Genomic DNA, 25,036 nt, shown 5'->3' with positions numbered 1-25,036 from the left:
AAAGAAATTAATGCAACGTCGTAGCGTAATCAGGATAATATCGGGTGGAATTAAAATACCGTTGGGCAGAAAAGAGTCCGTGCTACGGTCGCACACTGCGGCCCGTTTGGCGCGAGGAACGAAAAAAAGAGACATCTAACAACCTTCGGGCGTGGTATAACCCACGAGCTCGATATCTATCTGGCCAGTTGTCAATTGATTCCGTCCCCTCGGGGGAGTCGCTCTTATCGTCGGTTATTCCCGGCGATAGACAAATGGCTACACGCGTATACGCGCTCGATTTATGAATTTTCATGACTTTGCGCCACTTTGTGGACTCGATAAAAGTCGGTTAATTTCGGGTTTCGAATTTCGTAACGATTTTGAAAGCATCGACGACGCTCCAGCGTGAAAATGCAAAGCAAGTGGTCGCGAAATTCCGTGTGCCGCGGGGGTCATCGGCGCTGCGGACAATCAAGAAAACGTGACGCTCGTTCCTCGCGCGACGCGCGCCGAGTCGAAAATTGCGGAAACGTGAGGGGCGTCGAATTCCGGGTCAACGAGACTTATGTTATAACGCACTGCGCGCGCGCAAACTGTCGAAACATCGGTGCATCGAGCTAAAACGTGATGCATGTGCGCAGGACGTGAAAAACGCGCGCGCACGAGCTGACGCTGGCGGAGGGTCAGCGCGTCTTGTGTTTCGCTGAACTTGTCATTGTCGGCCGATCGAGCCGCCGCCGCCTTCGCCGCCGCCGTCGCCGGGTATATATAGCTAGTGCAAATTGCCCGGGAGGCAACGGAAAGGAGCTTGAATGTCAGCCACGCGCAGAGTTTCGAGTAACGCGCGCTAATACATTATTTTTAAAAAAGAGCTAGGAACGCGCCGGTGAAAACGCGCGGCGCTGATGACCGTAACTATTATTCGCGAGAGTGAAAAACGACTTTTTCACTCGCTCTTGTGTAATTCTCTCCTTCTGATGCGCGCATCGGAATTTTTTTACTTTGTGACTGTGAGTTATGAACCCTTACCGTTGGGCTCTACGCGACAACGGGTCGTAAATCTGGTTTTCAAGAAGCTCTCGTGTAACATTAAAAAGATGTATCTCTCGACTCGTGTTTCGTGTATACCGACCACGAAATCCAAAAAATTACCATTTCTCAAAGTCCATGATGCATACGAGGAATGTTCGGAACAAGAATAATGCATTCGTATCGCAACTCTACGGCCGAGGCGACGTCGCGTTACTCGTGCATTACGACACGACGATTTCCGCGCTAACGAATTTACGAGAGCTAAATTACCGGAGCTTACGAAATCTCGAGCTTTTGTTTATATCTCCTCGCGAAGCCCGAGCGTTCGCGAAGACGAACGAGATCACTCGCGTAAAAAATCAAAGCGACGAGTGACACTTTTAGCTTCACTCGCGTGATTCACCGACTCGCCGCTTTTTTCTCTTACAATCACGGTAAATCAGGTGTGTATATTTTCAACTTTTTTTCTTCTCGAACATAGTGTGGCCTCGCGCACGTGCGGCGCAAATTTTGCACGGCCTTCGCGCGCCGAAAGCCGACAAGCGCTGAGCATCCGGTTCACGCGGGTTAAAACAATCCGAGTTGCGCGAAGTGGAGTTTTTTCGCCTCGAATAACAAACACGCGCTTCTACGCACGGAGCTGCGAGATCTAAACTGCGAGTCTAACGCATACATGCATGGAAACAATCGGCGGTTCATTTAAACACAAATTTTATCGCTATTGCCCGACACGTGCGGCCAATAAAGCCTCCAAGTATGCATGCGCGTATTTTTATGCGCGGAAGGCTCGGCGGAAAAATGATTCGAGCGTCGACAAGAAGTCTCTCGCCCGAGCGCGAGCGGCGGCCAGTGGCGGCGCTCGGGCGAAACAGCGCTACTATACGGCTAAACTCCCACACAGAGCGAGCGCGAGAGATCGCGGGCAAGAAAAGCACGCCGGGAGAATAAAATCGGCCGCAAGTTTCTATAACAAAGTCTCGGCGCTTTTGCCCCGCTCCCGCGCGCGCACACAGAGATGCACACAGAGATCGGCGTATAGCAGCGGCAGCCGGCCGCCGCTCTTTCTTTCACCTACAACTGGATCCGCTCGCGGCGCGCCGCCGCGGCCTTAGAAGGTCGCTAGCTCGCGCTAGCCTTCTTTAGCATCCTGTTCGTGCATTGCTCCTTTTCTACGTAAAGGCCGCGAAGCAGAGCGAGAGGAGGCCTGCCTCGCACCTGCGCAGCTCTCGGTGCACCTTCACTTTGCAGCAGCGCGAGACGTAATGCTTTAATCGCGCGCCGCTGCAGCGATGCTCGACTCGCGTGTGTGCCGCGCACAAGGAGATCGGCAATCAAGGCCGCGCGAGTACACTGACCAGAGTCGCCGATCTCCGGGAATGCAGCCTGATGTATTATATGCTAAACGCGCGTCTGTCTCCGTGTGACGCGCGGCCGGGGCAGAGAGGATATCGTGCATTATTATGGGCTTTTTGCCGAGGCGCGAGGAATGCGAGAGAGTCGATTTTCAGCTCTTTTTGCGAGGCGTTAACGATGCATGATTTATTGTTACCCACCCGGCACGTGTTTACCTTTGCGTTCGTCTCTTTTGCGCCAGCTTTGTTCGACCAGTTCAATTTTGATTGTTCATAATGCAAGCGAGTGCAAAAAGTCCGTGGTCGAATCATCGTCTCTCTCTCTCTCTCTCTCTCTCTCTCTCTCTCTCTCTCTCTCTCTCTCTCTCTCTCTCTCTCTCTTGGACCCGAGCGATAAAAGAGACAAACGACGGGTCGTTTAACGCGATTTAAATAAAACATTAACTTTCGAACTGGATCGTAACGGGGCTCGCTCGCCGGCTCAGGCGTTCTTAGAAGGAGTAGGAGAGGAGAGGGACGCGCCCGGGACTTTATACGTACTTCGCAAGCGAGCGACTTCAGGTTCTTTGAACTTCGTGCAGCGGCCCTTGGAAGTCGAGCGAGTTCAGAGCGGAAAGAGGCCGGGCGAGTCTCTCGCGCTGCGCGGCACAAAGGACGAGTAGAGAGAATGAAGGAGCGCAGGAGTAGCTCCTCTCCGGCTCGCGCCTCGCATCGGGGCTATGCGCGGGGAGGGAAGAAGTTTCGCGCGCGAGAAGGAGAAGTAATGAGCAGCAAATCGGGAGCCAGCGACGCTTGCGGCGTACTCTCTGCGCATCGGAGAGACGAGTGGAATGGAATTAGGGAGGGAAAAACACAAGCGCCGCGCTCAAAGGGAATCTAATGTACGAAAGTGTTTTTACGGCCGCCGCCGGTCTCCGCACAATGCATATCCGCTCGAATTTGCCCGCGCTGCTTATGCAAATCCAGCGCGAGCGAGTGGCCGTTCGGGGGAAAGCAAACGGCGGGATTTTAATTTTCGACCACCTCGTCCACGCTGTACTATATAGTGACGCCGAGATTTCAAAGATATTCGCAGCGCGCAGCCTGCAGTGTCGTAAATCTCGCGCGCGCTCGCAGCAGAGCGAGAGAGAGAGAGAGAGAGAGAGAGAGAGAGAGAGAGAGGGGGGGAGAGCCGCGGAGAGTAATGAAACGGCATTTTTTATGACATCTCATTCAGGCGTAAGTTATGATTTTAACGTCGGCTTAAATCGATGCGACAGTCGGTCTTCAGCGCGGCCCGGGCGCATTTTTCTCGGCGTCATTAGTCTGGTAAATTAAATGACGATGCGAGGGGGCGATATAGGTTTTATTCGAGGAAGAGCCTGCTCGTGTTTCGATAAAAATGTCATCCTCGCGGGCAGTGTCCGATGAGCGATGGCTTTTTTCACTTGCTCGCGCGTGCCTGTATTATAGTGTATATAGTGTTGGTGGAGAGGGAGGGAGAGAGGAGAGGAAGAGCAGGATACGCCACGCGCGACACAAAATAGATACAGAGCGAGATAAGGAAAACTCGAAAGAGATACAGAAATAAAGGAGAGGAAGGAGAAAAAGGGTTGAGAGAGCGGAGGCGAAAGAGAGAGGGAAGCTGCGGCAGCATCGGTGGAGGCGAGCTTGTGTGTGGGCCAGCGGCGGCGGGACGGTTGCTGCTCTCCGATCGCGCAGCGTGAGAGAGGAATGCGGGGATGCATAGCCGGACGATGTTCGAGCGAGAGAGAGAGAGAGAGAGAGAGAGAGAGAGGGAGAGAGAGAGAGGGACCGCGAGCTCTTTTACAGTAGTACGAGAGGGCCGCCGCCACCGCCGCCGTTGCGGAGAGTGGACAGGAGCTGCTGCTGCTCCCTGCTCCTCGCTCCTCGCTGCCTCTCTCCGCGCCGTTCGCGATGCACTTGGCCTTTCGGCGAGTACGGCGCGCGAGATAGCCTCCGTCTGCGGCTTTATGCGGCGAGATATTCCGCGGACGCTGGATATATAGGGCGGGGCCGCTCTCCGGCCGGAGAAATTCTAGCCTCGCTAGTTTTGCTTCTAGTGCGGAATATCGCGGATAAAAGCCTTTTGCAAATAAGCTGTATGACGCAAATGGATTGGAAATGCGACGCGCGCCTATTATCGGGCGAAATATTGCGGTGTAACCGGCCGTTGTACCTTAATTGCAGCTCTAGCGCTGGCTGCGCGATAGCCGCGAGGATAAAAGTGCCGATGGGAAAGAAGCGGGCATAACTAAACAAAATCTAATCCGGGAAAATGCGCCGTACGGCATACACAGTAGCCAAGTCTCGAGTGGATCGAAACACAACGATAAACTGACACTTTTCGCGGCATTTCGCAGTGATAAGCATGATAGCATGATACTTTTATCATTTCGACAGCCATGGAAGCGGCGACAGTTTTTGAAAGTCCGAGTCACACTTGGATTGACTTTTTGAACAGATAAGAAAATGCACTTCCTCATTTGGCCGGTTGAGCAAGAAATCGAGGTAGCCGTTCGAGTGGCGTATAACAATTAGAAATAGTCGAAAGTGCTTGTCGCTGCACTTGTATTTGCGTACTGCCGGGCTTTTTTTAATCTTAATGGCTCAAATTAAGTATATTCTACGAGTCGGGAAAGAGAGCACAGAGAGCAATCGCGCAATCTCGAAAAAACCGGTACTTCCGCGCAGCTCGATTGTCCGTATAACTCGCACACACGCACGCACGCACACACACACACACACACACACACACACACACACACACTCGGGCAGCTGTCGGTCATTGGGTTAGTCATGCTTATCAATACCGAACTCGACAGCGCTCGACTCATCCTCTCCCCCCGCTTGCTCGTCCGCACACAAAACATGTGAATGAAAGCCGCAGCCGAGCATACGCGCGCGAATATACGATTTCCCAATATAAATAGGGAAGGAAGTTACAACGCACACGCGGGATGTAAGACGCTCCGGAGTTAATGAATAGGTCAGCGGCGGGCGAGCGTCGGTCGCAGGAATAACAAACGAGCCACGCCGAGTATACGTGATCGCAGGCGAAATTGCAGGCCCAAGTGATTATTCCGTGAATAAGGGCGGCGTAGCTATGCATACATATACGCATATGCATACAGCGTGCCGCACGTGTGCCGGCTGCAGCTTCGTCGGCGACACGTGTACGGCGCTGTACACATACTAATGCATATAGTGCGGCGTCACGCGATAAAGCCCGCGTATACGCATTCCGCGCCCGCACATGCTTAATAATTCGATTAATCATTCGACAATAAAACGATTAATCGGCCGCCAGAATGTTTGCCATTTCCGAGCCCTCTGCGGCGACGTCGCCTGTTTGCCAAGCGTGGGCGACGCGAGCGTTACTGAGTTGGCTGCTACACATAATACGTATAAAAGACAGCTTTTTTTCCAAGTCGAGAAGGTGTCTCGCGGAATTTTAACTTTCTTCCCGGACTAATGCACTTGGAGAAAGGATATTATTTATCGATACGATTATGTGCGGGTACAGCGCGTCGAGTGCAATACGCCGGACAGATTATTGATCGAGCGGATGAATTATTTCGTAGAAAGTTTCTCGCGGCTATCGACGTGCGATCGCGTCTTATGTTCAGTGTATACAAAAGGCTCGAGAGGCGAGTATTAATATGATGGTATTACAATACGCGAGGCGAGATTTATCGATGGTTCCGGGCTCGGTAATTCTGGCAGTCTATTTGTTACTCCGATTCTCTTCTCTCAATTTTTCGGGAGACAAGTCAAAAGCGCGGCCTCCGCGTCGATAGGTTTTACTTCGAGGCGCACTGATTTTTATGTTCGGACGGAAGTCTTAAAAAATATCACGAGTCCATGATAATGCTGCATATCAGCCTGGCGGCACATGTATTACACTGTTTAACGGGCGTCGCGCACTGAAGTCACGAGTGTGCTTTTTGCAGAAGCTCTGACCTCAGCGAGCTACGCGAATGCAATAAGGCTAACGACAAATAAATTATTCAAACTCGCGCCGATCTACTCAAAGACTCTTTGATAGCATAATCGAGCAGCACAGCGAATACGATTCGTCGCACGCGCGGGAAATTTAAAAATAATCAGCTGCGAAATCAGATGGACGCATCTCCCCTATACGAGTGATAAATTGGTATAGAATGCGCGAGTAACCAAAGCGGGAAGAGATACATAATGCGCGAAGAGGAATAGAGGCGCCTTTCCCCCGGACTGCGATAACACTATACACTACAGCGGCGGCGAACACGTGGAGCGGCGCATATTCGCGTGTTCCACGTGCGTCACGAGCCACGCGCGGCCATCAGGCCATCAACCCCTGCACGAGCGAGCGCTCATAGTCTTTATATCTCCGAAAAAAATGTCTCCGAGCTTAGATGCCGATTCCCGCGGCGGTCTGCTCCTCTCTGTTTATTTATCACCGCGCGCGCCGTCTCCGCTGCATTTCACGGAGCTATTACTTACCTCGATCGAAAATTGCGAACTGCTAGGTACGGCTTGGAGAAAAGAAGGATCGCTTCGAAAGAGACTCAACTCCGGCGGGGAAAAATTCTCCGATCCAGGCCTCCTAATTTTCATCTGCGCTTCCGCCTCAAGCTCAGCTGCTCTCTTCGCTCTCCCGTTATTGCGCCCCACCTATCCGCTCTCGCGACTCGTTATCGCCGCTCCGCAGCGCGTGCGAGGCGATAACTCGGCGGATTTTTCCTGATGCGCGAAAGCTTTTTCTCACTTGCCTTCTTTGAATCAGAGCTCGTGTCGCGCGTGTATAATGTGTATAATATTAGTTAGTACGCAGTCGTAGTTACACACGCAATTACACTCGCGCATTTTCGATGCGCATTACACATGCATACGGATGCGCGCGTGCGACGACCGCAGCACGTGGTTCGCGCGCATGATACGACACACGTCGCGTCATGCGACTTTTTTTCTTATCTATTGTGCTGACGCGCTCTTGTTTTCGAACGCTCCGCACTGCGCGCATTCCGCAGCGATTTTCGCGGCTCCCGATGTATTGTACGCGACTCGCTTTTTTTCTTTAACTTTTGTCAACCGCTACGCGTGTATAGCGTTTCGGAGAAACTCTCCTCGCACAGACGTGTACGCGCGAACGAGGTGCTTGAACTTGCGCGTACGCTCTGTTACAGTCTTTATTGCTATAAAATTAGCTTTTCATTTCTATACTGGTTTAATGCCCCCGCGGATTGGGTTACAGCGTTGGGAAAGTAATTTTAGAAAGTACCCACATGTTGTAGCAGCCGCGAGGTGTTATTGTTTCTAACAACGAGTCCGCGTGTGTATGCAAACACCGTGCTCCGTTGCAATATTCTTCTCTCTCTCTCTCCCTCTCTCAAGCTCGTTTACCGATAAGACACGCGCAAATGTAAAAGGCAAAGACCGCGCCCTCGATACAGCGCTGCGCGCGCCGAGACGAACGAGTTCAATGGACAGCGAGTTATCCAGTCGATTTTTCTATAAATTGCATGTAATTGAAGAACAACCTTGAGCCGCGCCGGGCGCGCGCGGCATTCCTCGCATTCTTCCGCGCTTTACATGCTGGAATTGCGAGTCTGCGCACAGCTCGCGCGCGGCTAGCAACAGGTGAAGTCAGTCGCCGCGCGCTACTGCTACTCTCGAAAGCTGCGTAACTGTAAACGTTTAATCTGCTCGACGAGTTTTGCACTGCAACGTTGCGAGAGCAGGGCGACGAACTGTTTGCGAAAAATCACGATTGAAAAAATTCATCGGCAAAAAGCCCGCGCATAAAGAACGGAGCCGATCGAAATTCAAATTTGAAAAAGGCACAATTCGCCTGGGCCCCCCAGCTCCATCTGCTTAGCCTCAGAGAGAGCGAAGCGATGTACTCAAAAGCGGAAGCAGCGTCATCTTGGCCGAGGCACGCGCACTCTAAGGTCTAAGGCTAAACTAAGTTTGCTTACCCGCGATTCGCGCGCGTGTGTGCATTATAGACTCGACTCAGCGGCGGCGGCGGCGGCGACTGGAAACTCGCAGGAATGCGCGAGCGAAATAAAAGGACGCGAGAGTGGGGTCCAAAGGTGGATGCTGCACGTATGTGTGGAGTGCGCTGCTGCGGAGAGCGAGAAAGATGAAGCGAGTAAGCTAGCGAGAGTGGAATACTGGAATGCGCTCCCAGAGGCCATTTCAGTTCGATGTCCTCCCTTCCTTCCTCTCTCCTTCTCTTATTCTCATCTTAGCCCGCTCGCTTCTTTGCCTTCACCTTCGTCGTCGTCTTCTGCTTCTTCTGCAGCTCTTTCGTCATCTTCCAGCTCGAACGAACAGAAACGAACTTCAGGCTAACGTCCTCTAATTCCGCGCGACGTCTCTCCTCAGACTGCAATTTTTACCTGCGTTTGCTTTTAAAGCTTTTCAATCAAGTCGCGATAAAAACGATTTCATAACATCTCGCATGGAAAAGGGATCGAGTATACGTATATGTTATAATATATATTATTGAATCGTAAATTGGCTTCGCTATTTTACTGCCTGTTTACGTTTTATACTTTTCTCGCGTGTGATCACTTTCCTTTGCTCTTCTGCTATACTCGTATCGCTAATTAAGTTATTACGTAGACAAACTTTTCCTCGAATAAATTGCGTTTCTTATGTACGATGCGCTTCGGCAGATCCTTAACGATCGCGGTTTATGTTTCTCGTCCAATCTGACTTGTTGCTAAAAAAAGAGGAATATCTATTTCGGAGTAGGGCGTAATAGCAACTGGCCCTAATGGAGGATCTGGCGGTACACTTATAAGGCATGAACGCGGTGAGATGACTGCGCGGGATAATTGGAGAAACTGCAATCGCCACTGAAATATATACATACGCACACCTGCAGTTTCTTTAAGTGGATACGCGGGAGAGCATTAATTTCGAATTCCCAACGCCTCATGCCGATCGGATTCTCACGCGGAATTGGCGCATTTGCATGACATCACGCTTTAATCAAACATCAGTGTAGAAGGTTCGCAGGAGGCAAAACCACGACAGGCCTCATGAGCAGCGCAAGCATAACAGCAGCAGCTTCCGAGCTTCTAAGCCTCTCCGCGCCGTGCACAACTCGCTCTCGGTGCAGCAGCTCTCGAGCAAGTGCACAATGGAATCCGGGCCGGCGAGCAGCGCACGCAGGCTCTCTCCCTCGTGCAGACGTCGCGGATAACGGACGTGCCGTTACGGGGCCGCATTCCCCAAAGGCACGCATGCGCGACGCGACACGTTCCATTGTCTTTTGCATTCTTCCCGCTTGCTCAGCGCCGCCTCTCTTGCACTTTTGGAAAAAGCCCCCCTCAAGCTGCGGGGACGCACCTGATAACGCGCGCTCGAGCTTGAATAATTCAAACGTTTTTCGGGCTGCGCGGCTTCCGCGAAATCAGAGAGCCGGGCCCCGAGGGCCGCCCGCGCGAGTGTGCATCTAAACGAGGCCCGCAACTGGATTGGAATTCCACTTGGCCTCCACGAATGCGCGCAAGACCGCCTGCTGAGCGCAGAATGTTCTCCCTCTTCTACCCGCTCGCGCCGCGCGCGGCGTTCCTTTCCTCCCGGCTCCTCCATGCGGTCCCCTCCAGCCGCTGCCGCCGCCGCCGCCGCCGCCACCGCTGCTTTTTCTTTTTATTTATAAAGAAGTTTTCGACCGCGGGGAATTCCGAGTGGCGCTCGCGCGAGAGCAGCCCCGAGTTTGTACTCGAGGCGTAGAGAGGATGAGCGCCAAGCGCGAGAGGTTAATTGCTTCGAAAGGAGACTGTGTGAAAGCGCTCGCGAGGCTCGTGCGAGAATGTAGAGGAATTGATGTAAGCTCCGACGATCTTTATTCATCTACGCGATTATTTAATCTACGATTCGCCGTCAAGTGCGCGCGCACGCGAATAAAATGCTTCTAATTTACGAGCTTCGTTATGCGCCGAACAGCGCGATCGTGCAGATGTCGAAGAACAAATGAGCGGCATATCTACTTCGCGAAGTTGGCCTGCTCGCGGTATAAATTAAGATTTTTCTCGCTTGGCGGCAATTGGCAAAATTTATGGTTTTGCCTTTTAAAGCCATTCATTCGCATCGCGCGCGGATAATTCGTCAGGTTTAATAATTGTGATCGTTTGCCAACATGTTTTTATAGAGAAAGTTATTTCAAGTATGCTTCCTTTTTCATCCTTATAACCGATTTATTGTTCAGGTATGTGTTTAAGAAATATGTTAATTTAAATTTTATCAACTATAATTAAAGAAATCGCAGTGAGTAAAATTGTCGGTCGTAAAATACCCACCTTTTAGGTCTTATCTATTCTATCATCATTATATTGACTTCGATTAATCCAGTATTTACCTCTAGCTAAACGGGTGTGTATCGGATTTCGTTTCGTGAAATGATTACTATTAGAAGCAGCGGAGCAGATTGTTACGGCAAACTTTAGATTTTATCAATTTAAAAAATAATAAAAATTGTTCTCGTGTATACGAAGAATTCCGTTGACAAAATAACATCTCAAGGACTCAAAAAATGATAAGGCACGCACCTGTAAAAATATGTTTTCTCCAGGTATTTTTAATTACAGTATGCAACGACTTTCTAACACGCAAAAAGTGTCCAGGGACAAACTTTTCTAGATGACACGATTTGGATAACACAGTTATCAAAATATAATATATTATATAATATATAATAACAACATCTCAAAATAGTGGAAATTTGTCATCAAAACATTAATCGTTGATTTTAAAAAGGTCACATTCCACCCTTCTTCGTTAATTAACATTCTATACCCATGCACAACTCCCGGAAAATGTTTTAAAGTGATAATCCTGTTGAAAACAAAAGTGAAAAATGTAGCTCTCAACTTAAAAGTATCCTAAGCATCGCATCGGTACAGCAGAGAGGCGTTGTGTAGTGAGCGATTTATTGGAGATCGGTTGGCGGGGCGGGGCGGCGATGCATCAGGCGGAAGCGCCAAAGCCAAGGGAGCCCGCCATAAATTCGCCTGCAAGCGAGAGCGTTGGAAGCGCGAGCGCGCGGCCCGCCTCGGCAGGATATGCTAATGGTCGCTCTCTCCAAGCCCAAGTGTAACGAGCGCCAGTCGCCGCGCGAATGAAAAGAAACCGGAAATCGGCGGGATTCCTGCGCTTTGATGCGTGGTCGCGAAAGCACGCAAGCATCGGCTTACGTGTGTGCGTGCGTGTATAATACCATGCTCGCGCTTTTCTCGGAGAAGCTGCGGCGTTGCCTTTTTTTCTTCCCGCAGGTCCTGCGGCACAAAGTTTCGCTGCTGCTGCTTCTGTTGTTGTTGTTGTTGTTGTTGTTGTTTCGCTTTCGCGACGATACGCATCGTACCGAGAATTCGATTCTTGGTTTTCTCTGTATAACGGTGCGGGCTAACGCGCGGCGGGCTTTCAGCGAAGATGAAATGCGGTATGAAAGCCATTTCCTTCTATCAATGGGATTGGCTCCCATGGCTATATGGAGATCGCGACCGAAACATGTTGTTTACGTGTCGGGTCTTTTCGACGGTTGTCGTAACAACGCGCGCCTGATAAAATTTCTCAAAGAGATCATTTTTTTACAATCTAGAATACAAGTAGAAAGGTGTGATAATTTTGGCTTACGATTTCCGCGGTTTAATTTCAAGCGCTGGCGAGTATTTATCTCGCGTTCGTAAACTTGGTGAAAACTGTTTTGTAAACACAACGCGGGAGCCAGTAAAAAATGTTAACCTCAAAATCTGCATATCCGGAGCTGGATACAACTGCATACACTGTTTCCTGTTTCGCGTCTTTCCATGCGAACGCGAAACGTGCAAGTATACGAAAAGAAAACAAAAGACAACGAGGAAAGTTAACACTTATACCTGTACGCAGCTATACTTTTAAATATTCATCTTTACTTCTGCCGGTGCGGAATTTCACTTTTACGGAGGATCGTAAAGTCCCTCTCCCTCTCGAGGCCAGCGTGAATGCAAAGCCAAGACAAAAACGCCGAGCATCGACGGCAAGCGCTTTCTCATTTATTCAGGCGACTTTGTCGAGGAAATTCACGAAAAATCGCTCCCCGAAACGTGTCTACCTGCGCTGGACAACTAGACCCGCATAAATTCTGCAGGCAAACGGATAAGCTAAGCGACGTTTCGTTTCATAAGACGATCATTGAGAAATACGCGCGGGAAAACCGTCCCCTGAAAACTTTTTCTCGGAACGACGTGGACGACAAAGGACGCACTGTATGATCGTCTTGCGAGCTTTTTGCATGCCACGGATGGCAGGAAAACACGTGGGGAAAAGTGATATCATCGGGAAATTCCGGGCGGCGTTAAATTGCAGAGAAGGGAGGGAAGTTTTGTTCAAATGGAGAATCCGAGAAAAGTTATTGGGGTGACCCACACGCTTCACAAATAAACTTGGAAGGTGAATGCCTGAATGAGGTCATTTTTAAACATCAACAAATAATTCATTTGATTTTAATGTTTATGTCGAGATTCAGCTATTGCAAAAATTCAAATGTCTCTAGACACTGCTAAACGATGTTCACAGAGATAATATTTACGTTCAAAATAAGTTCCCACATCTGTGTAACCTTGCGAAAAACTCGCGATGTTGACTTTAGTTGCCAGCGATTCCAGATAATTTCTCTAGTGGATACCAATTCTTGTATAAATATAGGCTGTCAGACATTTGCCAAATATATGAGCTGAGTGATTTGTAATTAGCACTCGTTTTCAATAAATAATTCATCAGCTCAGTTTTAATTCGCAGAAGTCATTTTTTCTATATTTAGAGAATTATACCCTTGAAAAGTACATGCGATGAATAATAGTATCTAATGAATGGCGTGAATTAAAGAAGCTCAATGAAGCAAACAAAGTCGTTCGCGATCGAAGACGATTATAAAATAATTATTATTATTATACAAGATCATTTCAATCGTCAATATAATATCGCTAGCGTGCTCGGACGAGTGTAACGACTTCGCTTTTATTGGCGCAATTTTATTATTGATTTCAAGACACACCGTGGGCAAATGTTTGTTATTGCCTGCAATCGTCTTTCTTATTTCTATGTTTTTCATTAGTTTCGTACACGTTCGCTACAGCCATTGTGTAACGCTCGGTGTGTTGTTGCACACACAGAATTGACAAGCATTAAATTTTCCTTCCAATCGGCTCTATCCGTGACCGCATATAAGGCAGCTATCTCGCCGAGAAACACTGCGCGAGTCCTACCAGCGTACGCTAAACATTCATTTTAGCGCTAGAGTTTATACCTGCAATTTTCACCTAGCGGGAATCATTGATGGCTTTGTTTTGTTTTCGGTATAAACATCAGCGGACTGTCAAGAGAAGTGCAGTAATGGGCGATGGAAAAAATCTATGAAGAACGCGAATTTCCGTAAACAAAGCCATTTAAGTAAGGACATTCATTTCCGGGATCGCAGTTGGCAGTAAAAGAATTTCTAAATTCGTCCAGTAGCGTCCAGCAGTTGGTTGTGAAATTATTACTGAGAATTACGCGGAACCTGTATGTAGCGCCCGTGTCTTTCGAGCGATACGTAGATTATTCTCCATTACGACGTTTTCTCTTTCTCTTTTTTGTCCGCATACACGAAAAAGGCCGAGTGGAATCACCTTAATTGCGCAATATTGTTCAAACACACAAACAAATAAAGCCGCGTTTGTTTGCTCGGCTGTAACTGTGCTTCGTAAAAGACGATAATTGAGACTGGAGTGCAGGTTCCCGTGTTGCTGCGGAAACGTCGTATTTTTATATATTTTAACGTTCGGTTATTTATATTTTCGAAAAAGTGGATAAGCGAACCGTGACAGTTTGGATAATCCAGATCGAAATTGTGGCAGTCGGGGAACTTCCGAGAACGTCGAGGGGCGACTCTCGCGTACGTGAGACCCATCACGTCGCGTAGGCCCTCCGCGCCACGAGAACAGTTCGTCTTCAGATGCAAATTCTGCGCCTGCGTGTACCTTGGACGGCTCTTCGCCATTAGATTGCTCCTCGAAATTCGATTCCTATCCGAGATAAGGAGTCATTTATATTAACAAACATCCTGCGTCCGGCGCTTTCCAGCAGTTTCCCATCGCGTAACGAGCGATTCGCGCGTCATACTGTGAAACGCGCGCGTACCGTTACACTGCAGCCGCGCGGCGCCTGTGCAGAGAGCGCGTGCTCGGGCGCAAGCTTCCGTCAACTCGTCCTTGCGAAAATTGCAGTGTCCTGTCGGCGGCGCGGAAAACGACCTCGTGAAAAACTCGCGGCAGCGTAACGGGGCTTTCGCAAAGTTCTCGCGCTCTCCGCGTCGGCGAGGAGGAGATTTCCTCGAGAATGTCGGCGTAGCAACAACACTACTGCGACTCGGCTTAACCTCGTTTGGCGGCTTGTTTTGCCAATCCCCGTTTGTGCCCGAGCGCGCCGCGTGTCGCGCAAGGCCGCCGCTGGCTAGAGAATTTGGGCCATGCGTTTCACTGGAAAGGAGCGCTACTTGGAGTCGCGTAACGCTAGCTATATGTGCAGTATACCGCCGCGACGCGCGAAACAACAAAAACATTTCTCTCCGTCTTTCTCTCATGCCATTATATTATTAGTGCGACAGTGCGTACGCCAAGCGTCGCGCGGCCAGGATCTGCGCAGTATGCTGTCTGTATATCTATATCTACCCACCGCGGCTGAAAAAGGTGTACGTGCGGCACCGGACAGGGAATAGGGATGCGTGCGTCGCACTCGCTCCTGTTTGGTGCGCATGGCCTCTTCGGTACATAGCCGACTAAAAAGCACTAAGCTAACAGTTCGCTTATCGCGGACGATTAAAACTGCAAATTACGATAAACGAAGACACAGTTGCCCCCCGCTCTACGTAACTAAGTATTCGTAATTTTGCAAAGTTCGAAGCTAATATACAAATACCTCGCTAAATGTATCGCGTAATTAAAATGTTATTTATAGCGAGCGACATATTAGCTGCGTATACTTTGTAAAATAAAATATAATAGATAATTACAAAGCTGACGAGGGCAACTACTGCACGTCGCCGTCGTTCGTAATTGGATTTTTAAAACATTATTCACGATCAAATGCGTTTCTGCTTTGACTGCGATATCGTGGCGAAAGTATAAAGATAAAAATAAAAATTGGAATCATATTTTGCATAGCGACATAGAGCAGAATGTTGAAATGAAATGAGAAAAAGAGGACGTTATTTCGGAGATACACGGCCTTCAGTGTGGATGGGATGTAGAAAACAAAGTAACAAAGTCCGCGGAGTGGCGGCGGTAAACAAGACAGTGGCCCACATATAGGTATAGAGCCGTCGCAGTAAGAGTGACGAAGAGGGAAATAAGGTCGCAAGTATGAGCCAAGCGCGCCGCTGCATAGAGCCGCGCGCGAAGTAAAAGGAGGAGAGAAGAGGGAGAGAAGAGGGAGAGAAGAGGGAGAGAAGAGGGAGAAATTGCGACGGGGCTTTGTTTGTTGTGTTATTCCCCTCCAGGATTTCGTACCGGCTCTGTGTGAGTCACGGCAATTGCACGAGGCCGCCGGACCTGCCGACCTAGCCTATCTTGAGTAACGGATGCACTGCAGTACAGCAACGGCGCAGTTTACTGCCGCCGCGCCAACTGCTGGGATGTCCGTATGCTTATGTATGCGGTCATTTCGCAATTATCGGTTAGTTTTCTTTTAGTGTTTCATTGAACAACCGAATAAATAAATAGCGATTTTTTAAAGAATAAGGCCTGTAAGTGTAAATGCCCGCTTCAATAGTTTTGATCAACTTGTTTGCATCAAAATGCAAACATACCTATTGTTTTCCTTTAATTTTCAGGGCATATAAGTTTTAGCGAAACATTCCAACGGAAATAACCAATTAAAATTTTATCATATATAGGCTAAACAGATAACCATAAACCTGACTCGAAAGATAAGTTCTTGTCCCGGAGTGCAGTCGTTGCAGCCTCGGCGAGATTGTTTACAGTGTTATGCGCTGACTCGCCGCTGGCCATAAAGCAACTTTGTTATATCCTGCTTTCGATTCGTTTATTGCCTCTCGGCCGCGGGGGGAGTAAAATTAAGCGACTTTTCCTCAAAAGTTAATTGCCAGCGTTATCCCTCGGTAATTGCGCTAGAGCCCTAAAGTCCGAAGCCTCGTTGACTTTTTCCCCGCGAATTCCGACGGGAGGCACCTTGTTTTGCTGCGCTGCTGCAAAAAAATTGCGGAACACACGAGCTCGTATGTAGGATTAAGGCCGCATCGCGCGAATATAGCGTGTGTATAGCCCACGTAAGCCTCTGCTGAAATTTCAGGGATTTTCCAAGTCTCGTCGCCGGGACTATATTCGCGTATACAGCCAGCGATTCTGTGTGTGTAAGTACGTGTTTCGAAAGTCCTTTCTCCGAGCTCGACGCTGGTTTCCTTTCTTATTTCGCAGGAAAAAAGAAAGGCGCCGGATTACGTCAGTACTTACACACGACGGCCGAGAAAGCGCGTCGGCTGCTACGTAGATGCGTCTACGCAGAAATTCTTCAACGAGAGAGCGCGCGACTTTCCGCTCTCGATGCGAGGGTGCCGCATATCGGACTCCATTATCCCCCCGCGCTGCGACCGCGCGTCCTTTCTCAGCCGTGTACGCGCGAGTGTGTGCGCGCGCGTGTGTGTGTGTGCGTGTGTGCGTGTGTGTGTGGCTGCAGCGCCATAAGAACATTGGCAAGGACGAATTTTCTAACGTAACGTAACCTACTTCGAGCGCGCGGCGGCGGCCGATCGTTATTATATCGCTCTCCCGCGAGTACGTGCACACGTATAATGGGCGTATGCACTGCACGCAGAGCAGCAAAATAAAAGCAGTTTACACCTCAGTAAACGCACGAGCAAGTGCGCATAGGTGCGCATAGGTGCGCAGCGGATGTTGAATTCTGTGTCGCTCATCCATAATGGAATCGTAACAAATATTTGACTAATACGCAGCCTTTCTTTGGCGCTGCAGCTAGCGGCGTTAGGTAATCGCCGCCGCCGCTGCAGTGTGATCCCCTTTATACGTTTCTCATTCACCAGCTCGGCGGCGGTGCAGCTATTTCATTTTATCTGCTGCTTGAAATTCCTTTCCAAGCCGAGCGAAAATGTGTCTACATCTCTCTTTGTTGGCTGTAATTTAGGTTTATTTACATTCCTGCCTTGGAGATAAACACCTTTGCGCGTATACCGTTTCGGGAAAAAAAGAGCGACAGCTCGGACGTCAATAATTGGGTCAGCAGAGGATCATCGCCACGGGCGTTCGCAGGTTCAGTCAGCGCCGCCGAGGCTTCGAAACTTGTTGATCTAAGTAGTTTGTTGCCTTCCGAAATAGATCGGCACGAGTCTGTCGGGCCGGCATTAATCATCGGCCGGAGGAAAATACGCCGATGACGCGAAGGAAAACAGAAAACATAATGATTCCGATCTCTCGGCCGGCAATAACGCGCCGAATCACAACAGAAGATAAAGGCGAAATCGGCGCGCAATAGCCTCGAGATTCCTCGGCGGTTTCTAGAACGTTTTGGTTCTCGCGCAAGACAAGCCCGTGCAAGCGCGAATACCATGCGCAGCTTTGAAATTCGCCAAAGTCTCCGTAGCGCAATACACAGCTTCGCGAGCCGCTCGGCGATGTTTGTCTCGAGGCCGCGAGAGAAAGCGTACCGCAAGCACACACTCGCGCACACGGACGGATGCCTAAGCCCGAGCTGTGTGCGGAGTGCCGAGAGATAGAGCGTTGTTTATAGGGAGAAAGAGCGGGAGAGAGAGAGAGAGAGAGAGAGAGAGAGAGAGAGAGAGAGAGAGAGAGAGAGGTCGGGGCCGCGCGCAGCCGAGAGAAACACAAAGAAACACAACGCGCAGAGCCGCGGCGGCGAATGGATTCCTGCAGTTTCATAACTTAGTGACCGACATTCCGCGCGCGGAATTGCACCACTAATAATAATGCCCCTGACGTCATCCGCGCGCGAGCGTTAGTTCGCGAAGAATTTGCGTTTTTCGCGCTCGGTGCGGCGCGTGCGCGTGCATTCAAAACACACAAAGATGTGGACGCGGTTCCTCCCGCGGAACAATCGGTTTGTTTACCTGGCTCAGTCCGCGTGTTCGCGTTTTTCTCGCGCAATCAAGGACCTACTTTGACTTCCAGCTCAGGCAGCCTTTGAGATTTCGATCGGACTCGTCATCGCAGAGAGCGGCGTTGTTGTTGTTGCTGCCGCGGCGACCCACTAACTTTCGATTCGCTGAATTCGAAATTTCACTCTGTATCTATGAGTCACGCAGCTGAAAGTTTCTCTCTCGGTGTGCGCTAAAATCGCGTTTTAATTCGTGACTCGATATAAATTGAAGCTTTATCGCGTCTAAAGTAAAGCAAACATTTTTTCGATGCGACTGACTGACACGTACGGCTCGCGCGCGTCAAAGTTTAATGCACTTTCGGGCAGCACACACAGTGAGAAAGCACAAATTACCGCTCGCGACCGCGGACTTTGATCGCTCGGCAGGAGATATTTATTTTCGTACGCCGCTCTCATTTCGTCAGTCTTCATTATTTTAGAATGATCGAGCTGCACTGAATATTATGTCCTCGTAAACAACGCCTTGATATTGTCGACGCATTTGAACACGTCACTGAAAATAATCCGCGCATAGAACACCGTTTGTTTACCAATCGACGCGGCCGTGTGCTCAATCGTTTTCTCCAGCAGGACTTTCCTTTACATCTTCATTAGTGATATCTCGCGGGGCGAGCGCGTAGCTTTCCCGCGCCAACTACAAGACTATCTCGCGCTCGCGCGGCGACACGTTGCGGCATAGGCGCGTAAATTACTCGCTAGCGGAGAATGCGGTTACATGACAAATGGACGGTTCGCGGGCTCGGCTGCCGTTTCTGGAATTCCAGAAATCTTGCCGAGCGATAAGCCTTTTCCCGCGCCTCGGCGCCGTGTGGGCATTATTCAACCGGGGGAAGCTCCGCGATAATGACGCATAATATAATGCGCGATTTTGCCGATCGCGGAGCCTTGCCGGGCTTTTTCAGTGTGTGCGGATAAGATTGCTAATAATAACGCACGCGTCGAGCTTTGAATTTTCCCGAGCGCGGACCGAGATCTTAATTATGAATATGCGCTAAGCCGTAATTGAAGTCATAAATTCATACGAGGTTAATCTCGGCCTTTTTTCCTCCTTTGTAATGAGGAAAACGAGCTGCTTGTACGCGCGCGAGAGGATTTAGTTTTGTTGGTTTGATAGATACGCACGATAGCGTGCGCTTGATTAAACGCAGGTGATATGCGCGCAAAAATGTTAAATAGCTAATTAATAATATTGTTTTTCAATTATTTATTTGTAAACGATCGCTCAATCCGTTACACGGCCTGAGCGCGTGCTTCGAATACAGTAATTTCTGCGCCGATCAATTACACTTTTATAATGCGCTCGTTATAACTAGCAGCGGATCGCTCCGAGGCGCGCGGACTCTGAGAAAACATATTATAATTTTTTTGCGAAGGCAAACTACATACTTGTATACGCGTGCGGTTATAATAAGATATCGCGGAAAATCGACCTGTTTCGAGCAGTTAGCTTTCGTGTTGGAAAACTACACATCTCAGTAGGAATGTTGCGTACTTTACCGGAAAAAAACCGATCGGGAATATGACAGCTGCTGGACCTAAATGCGCGGCGTATCCAAGAGTTGGAACGATAAGATGCATTAAGCTGCCCGCAATTAGCGTCCATTAAACGCGAATCATCGGCCGGAGATCGTTGAAAAAAAAAAAAAAAAAAAAAAAGGATTCAATACGCTCGTGAAAATAATCAGCAAAGAATGAATCAGCAGAGCAGCAGCAGCGTCGAAGGAATCGAGAGCGCGCCGCTCGGCGAATGGAATGCGGCCTTTTCATTGGTCAATTGAAAATGCCTCTATTTCGCTCGCATAGCTCTCCCCGGCGTCGCGAGCTCGCAATTAGCGGCTCTATATTTAGAAGGGAAAGTCGCGCCGCTTATAAGCGCGCGGCGCGATGCGACAATTGAAAACGCTCGGCTCGCACCTTGCTCCCGATATCCTAAGCGTATATCCCAACGCGTTTTTCAATGAATGCGCGCGCGCCGCCATTCAGGATCGATGCCAGATGCGCGTGTTGCGGCGCGCGTAGGATTTTACGAGCCCGATTCAACCCTCCACGGTACATCAGCGCGCCGGCGATTATGTTACTTTTTACGCTCATGGGAGTTGGCTTTATATGTTTTCGAGCTGCACACTGGGGAGAACGGCTATGCGCGATTAAAGGGTTCAACTGATTCATCAGACATTTTATGGTTCATTACTCTTAGCGCTCGGCGATGTGTTTTATCCAATAAGAAATTGGTATTTTCTGCTTGTTACGGAGCGTTTTTTAAGTTTTTTCGTGTATCTCGAGATCGAGACCACTATACACGGGTGTACAGGCGAATATGATTTTTCTATATGACGATCATTGCAATTTCAGAAGTTCAATCACTGCACATGGAGATTTTACAACTCGGTGAAAACGTTTTTAAAGGAATCATCGCATCGCACGAGAAATGTACGAAGACACAGAGGATTAAACCGCGATATCAGCCGCGTAAAAAATCGCATTTCACTGTGCTCCGATGAACCGGAGAATGACTATTATGAATAGCCCATTGCGAAGTATTTCGCGTATACTTTTAAACCCACGGCTCGCTCAAATAAATAAACAGCCGCTCGTATGCGTTATCACTTGAGAGCACACATCCGCGCAGCGCTCCTTTCTAGGCGCGCGTCAATATATACCAAACTGCGCGCGCGTTACTCAGAAAGCTCCGACGTCAAGGGATAAAAAATTTTGTTATCGAACACAAATCCACTCGACAGCGGCGCGAACGATTAAAGCGTCTATTGAAACAGGAAGCGCATCGTATCGAGGAGCCTCGACGGGAGATAGTGCATCATATTTGCCCCGGCGCTTTGTGTGCCCAGCGAGGCCGTCGGGCATTGCGCGTAAAAAGCGGCCAGAATTCCAAAAACTCGATAAGGAAAAACGAGGCCCGCACGCAGAGAGAGAGAGAGAGAGAGAGAGAGAGAGAGAGAGAGAGAGAGAGAGAGAGAGAGAGAGAGAGAGAGCACACGTACGCGCGTAGGTATTCGCTGGGTCAACACGGCGCGAGGGCAAACGAACTGCGCGCAGCTACTTACTCGCGCTTCCACTGCAGAGATACGGCCGCGGCGTTTCCGGAAAATAGATACTGGACGCGTACACGTATACGAGAGTGCATAATGCGCGCTGTGGATGTGTGGATGTGTGTATAGCACGAGTAGCGCGCGCGTATGTAAACGCTGCGATAAAAGGCGCGACGGCCGTTCATTCATGGAATCGAGCGTCGAGCTTAAGGCGGATCTCCACCGCGGAGATATGCGTCGGGACGTGCAGGCGCGCGGGCTTAACCGTATAAACTTGTCGGAGAGCCTGGCTCGCATTTCGGTCTTTGCATTTTCGCCTCTTTTCCTCGGAATTTCGATTGAGGGCTCCTTGCTGCGGGGTTTACGAGCGGAAAAATAACAGGCTGCGTAAACACACGCGTCCGCGAGCTTCCGACGACGAGGGGGCAAATCCCATGACGTACTTTAGCGTGCCGAGGAACAAGTGGAGGAGTTCCATTAGCCCGCGTATCGTAGGCGTTTCCGTTCGCGCTCCTCTCCCGCGCGATAAAGCCCGCCAATATTGCCACTCGATAAGAGTGTGTGTGTGTACAAGCCGGCCGGCATGCGTGCACTCATGCACTACAAAGTCCCGCGTTTCTCCGACACGTGCGTCAATCAGTTTTTGCGGAAACGCCGGCTCTTATGCAGCGACTAATGCCAACCTATTGACGCTCTCGAGGGAGGAAGAAAGCAAGAAACACACGAAGATATTTGCAATGTAAAGAGCAGATGGAGGAAGGAAAAAATGTCGCTCGCGTGCGCGAACGCCTCTGACGCCATTCGAATGCTAATTGATTCGCGCGAGCGAGCGCGTTATAAAGGGGATAGCCCGTTGCGCGAGGAAAAAAAGAAGCTTTTTACGGCGCTCATCTACACCTACTCTCCGCTGATGTGCGCCTTGCGCGAAGACGGCCGGATATTGGCTTTATTTCTAGATATAATGGAAATGAGCAGTCTATTTTCGAGATCGCGCTTTTATAAATAACCTGTGACAGCTGTGCGTTCGGCGAATCAAAAGCCTCGCTGGGATCTTGAACCTTGAGATAAGAGCCTCATTTATTTCGAAAAAGCAGCGTCTTTTATGAGCGATACTGGAAATGTTCTTTCCCCGTTGGGTCGTATCGCGCTAATTTGATTTATACCGCCGATTAAACCTCCCGCTCTTGCAAACGAAAGTAAATAATAAACAAGCTGCAATCAACGACAATAGCAGCGAAGGCTGGGTATTTATTAATTACTCACACCAGCAGACACGCGCAAAGTTACCTTATCAGCCTTTCAGTTTCAAAAATGTCGACGCTATCAAACTATTTATTGACGCGTGTTAACGACAGGTGCGTTCTTCGATTGTGCTGAATTCCGATCGAGTGAAAAAGACAAGTTCATTTTTTACGCACAACAATATACCCGCTTAATTTCTCTTATCAAAAATACCGAGCGTTTATTTCCTCTCGATGGCTTAATATTTTTTCTCCTTACTGTTATTCCCCAAGTACGATAGAGCATCGGCGTGTGCCTTCAAAGAATATGAAAACAAATTCCCCGACGAGGCGTATTGAAAAAGCCTTGCTCTTTGTTTTTAATGCTGGAAACAATCTGTTTTTGATTCTCGTCATGCGCGTCAATGATTAGCGCCGCAAACAGCGCTGCAGCATCAACATGATTCTACATATATTGTCTAGCCGCGAAAAAACACAGTTTGCTGAATAAATTTCCTATTTTCGTATTAAGGTCGACGACTATTTCTATTTCAGTCGCAAAACATTGTGCAGTGCATGCGTTATATCACTGGCTCTATGATTCACGATCCACGCTAGTATAGAGATCCGACGAGTAGTTAGCGCCGCGATGATGTAACGGAACAATAATGCCTCTACGATCAGCCGATTCTTTCCCCTTTCGAAACCGGCCGAGTATATCATAGTTATTTTGAGAACGAATTACTTTAAGTGCAAACAAATTCTAATCAGGTCTCTTTTCCTTGTCTTGCACGCGCGAGGAATCCGACCTACCTTGACACCGGCTCGTGTCAAAACAAACGATTCGTTTGTTTACTCCGCGAGAACGATCGAAGAGCCGCGCGCGCGTGCATCAAGCTCATGGAAGCCGCCGCGCGTCCTCGCGGATAGCCGAGGAAGGAAAAGAGTAATACGTAATCATAGACACGCGACTCGAGGATAGATCCATCCAGAGTACGCAGCATGAGCGTAAACATCAATTTCGAGAGCGCAACAACGACGAAGAAAGAGAACTGCTGCAGTCCGTATCCGGCTGTGCGAGAAAATCGCTGCGCATTGGTTCGCACAACGAATGTGTAATGCGCAGCGGAACCGCTTACGTAAAGCGCAGATGGTATCGCGAGCGTATATAGAGAGAAATTCTAGTGAATCCCGCGCGGCAGGTTCGCTCTCTCTCTCTCTCTCTCTCTCTCTCTCTAGACTCCCAAGGCCGCTTTTCTGCGCTGCAGTTGCGAAAAAGAGGCGCGCGGAAGGAGGCGAAACTGTTAGACGAGGCTTTGGACGCGTGTCCCTTTGGCCGAGAAAAACGCTAATCGCGAAGGAGAGAAAGAATTTCGCGGCGCGCGGGTTTGTTGGCCGCGGAGGAACGCGAGGAATTTCGTAAATATAAATTGCCGATGCGCGGCTCTGAATGAGGGGAGTGCCGACGCTCTGCGAGAGATGCTGCTGCTGCAGCTATTATGGCCTACGAGCCGTTGATAGAGAGATTGCGCGCCGCGCTCTGCTGAGGCAAAGTCGACGGGAGGGAGAGAGAAAGACGTACGATGGTTTTGTCCGTATGCCGATTTTCAATGAATCGCCAAGCGATTAACAATCTTTTCTCGCCTGACGCTGCGTTTCATTGATAAAAGTACCGTTATCTGATATTTCTTCATCGCTCGCCCTTCGCGGAGTTTCATCAGTGCTCGCAATGCATTTACGCTTCGTTCAGCGGCTTGTGAACTGCGTCGAAGCTTGTTGGTATTTTTGCAGACGTGCGAGCGTATATTGCGGAATACATTACGGATGTTGTACCAAATAATTAATCGAATACGCAACAACAATGGAGGGTCAAACAACCCGCGAAAATAAAATGATCGCGGGCCGCTTAAATTCAGGTGGGAATGAAGGATTGCTTGGACAGGTTTTCCATAGAGAATCGAAAGACTCGGTAGTTTGTAGTTCGTATATTAAGAGAATGCTTGGTGGTCTAGGGTTTTACACTGAAGGTTACATTCGTGGTTGCTCGTCGGGCCCTTTTACAGACCGACGCGCTCGGCCGACGGCGTGCCTCCCTTCCTGCGCCCCTGCGGGCTCAGGTAGGTTAGAACGCTGCCGCCGCCGCTCGCTCGGAGGGCTTCGGAACGCTCCGCTGGGACTCGGGGCTTGAATTTTCCCCGTGACGCACTTCGGCTTTGCGGGGGAGGGGAAGCGTCGCTTGGGC

The 25,036-nt window shown here is 49.4% G+C and overlaps 2 protein-coding genes across 2 annotated transcripts in view; one reads left to right on the top strand and one right to left on the bottom strand.

The window, feature by feature from the left end:
- The window catches only part of LOC100115534 (3-phosphoinositide-dependent protein kinase 1), a 212,367-nt gene that overhangs the window by 28,305 nt on the left and 159,026 nt on the right, over positions 1-25,036 (bottom strand). The gene's annotated exons all lie outside the window — the stretch shown is intronic.
- Positions 15,965-25,036, top strand: part of LOC107981405 — a 130,160-nt gene continuing 121,088 nt past the window's right edge. Inside the window, exon 1 of the mRNA XM_031933278.2 lies at positions 15,965-16,052. The gene's annotated coding sequence lies outside the window, so the exon portion shown is untranslated. The remainder of the gene's footprint in view (positions 16,053-25,036) is intronic.

This window comes from Nasonia vitripennis (assembly GCF_009193385.2).
Source record: "Nasonia vitripennis strain AsymCx chromosome 1 unlocalized genomic scaffold, Nvit_psr_1.1 chr1_random0009, whole genome shotgun sequence".
Taxonomy (NCBI): domain Eukaryota; kingdom Metazoa; phylum Arthropoda; class Insecta; order Hymenoptera; family Pteromalidae; genus Nasonia; species Nasonia vitripennis.
The sequence above is the reverse complement of the archived record's forward strand: the minus strand, read 5'-3'. Positions and strand labels throughout refer to the sequence as shown.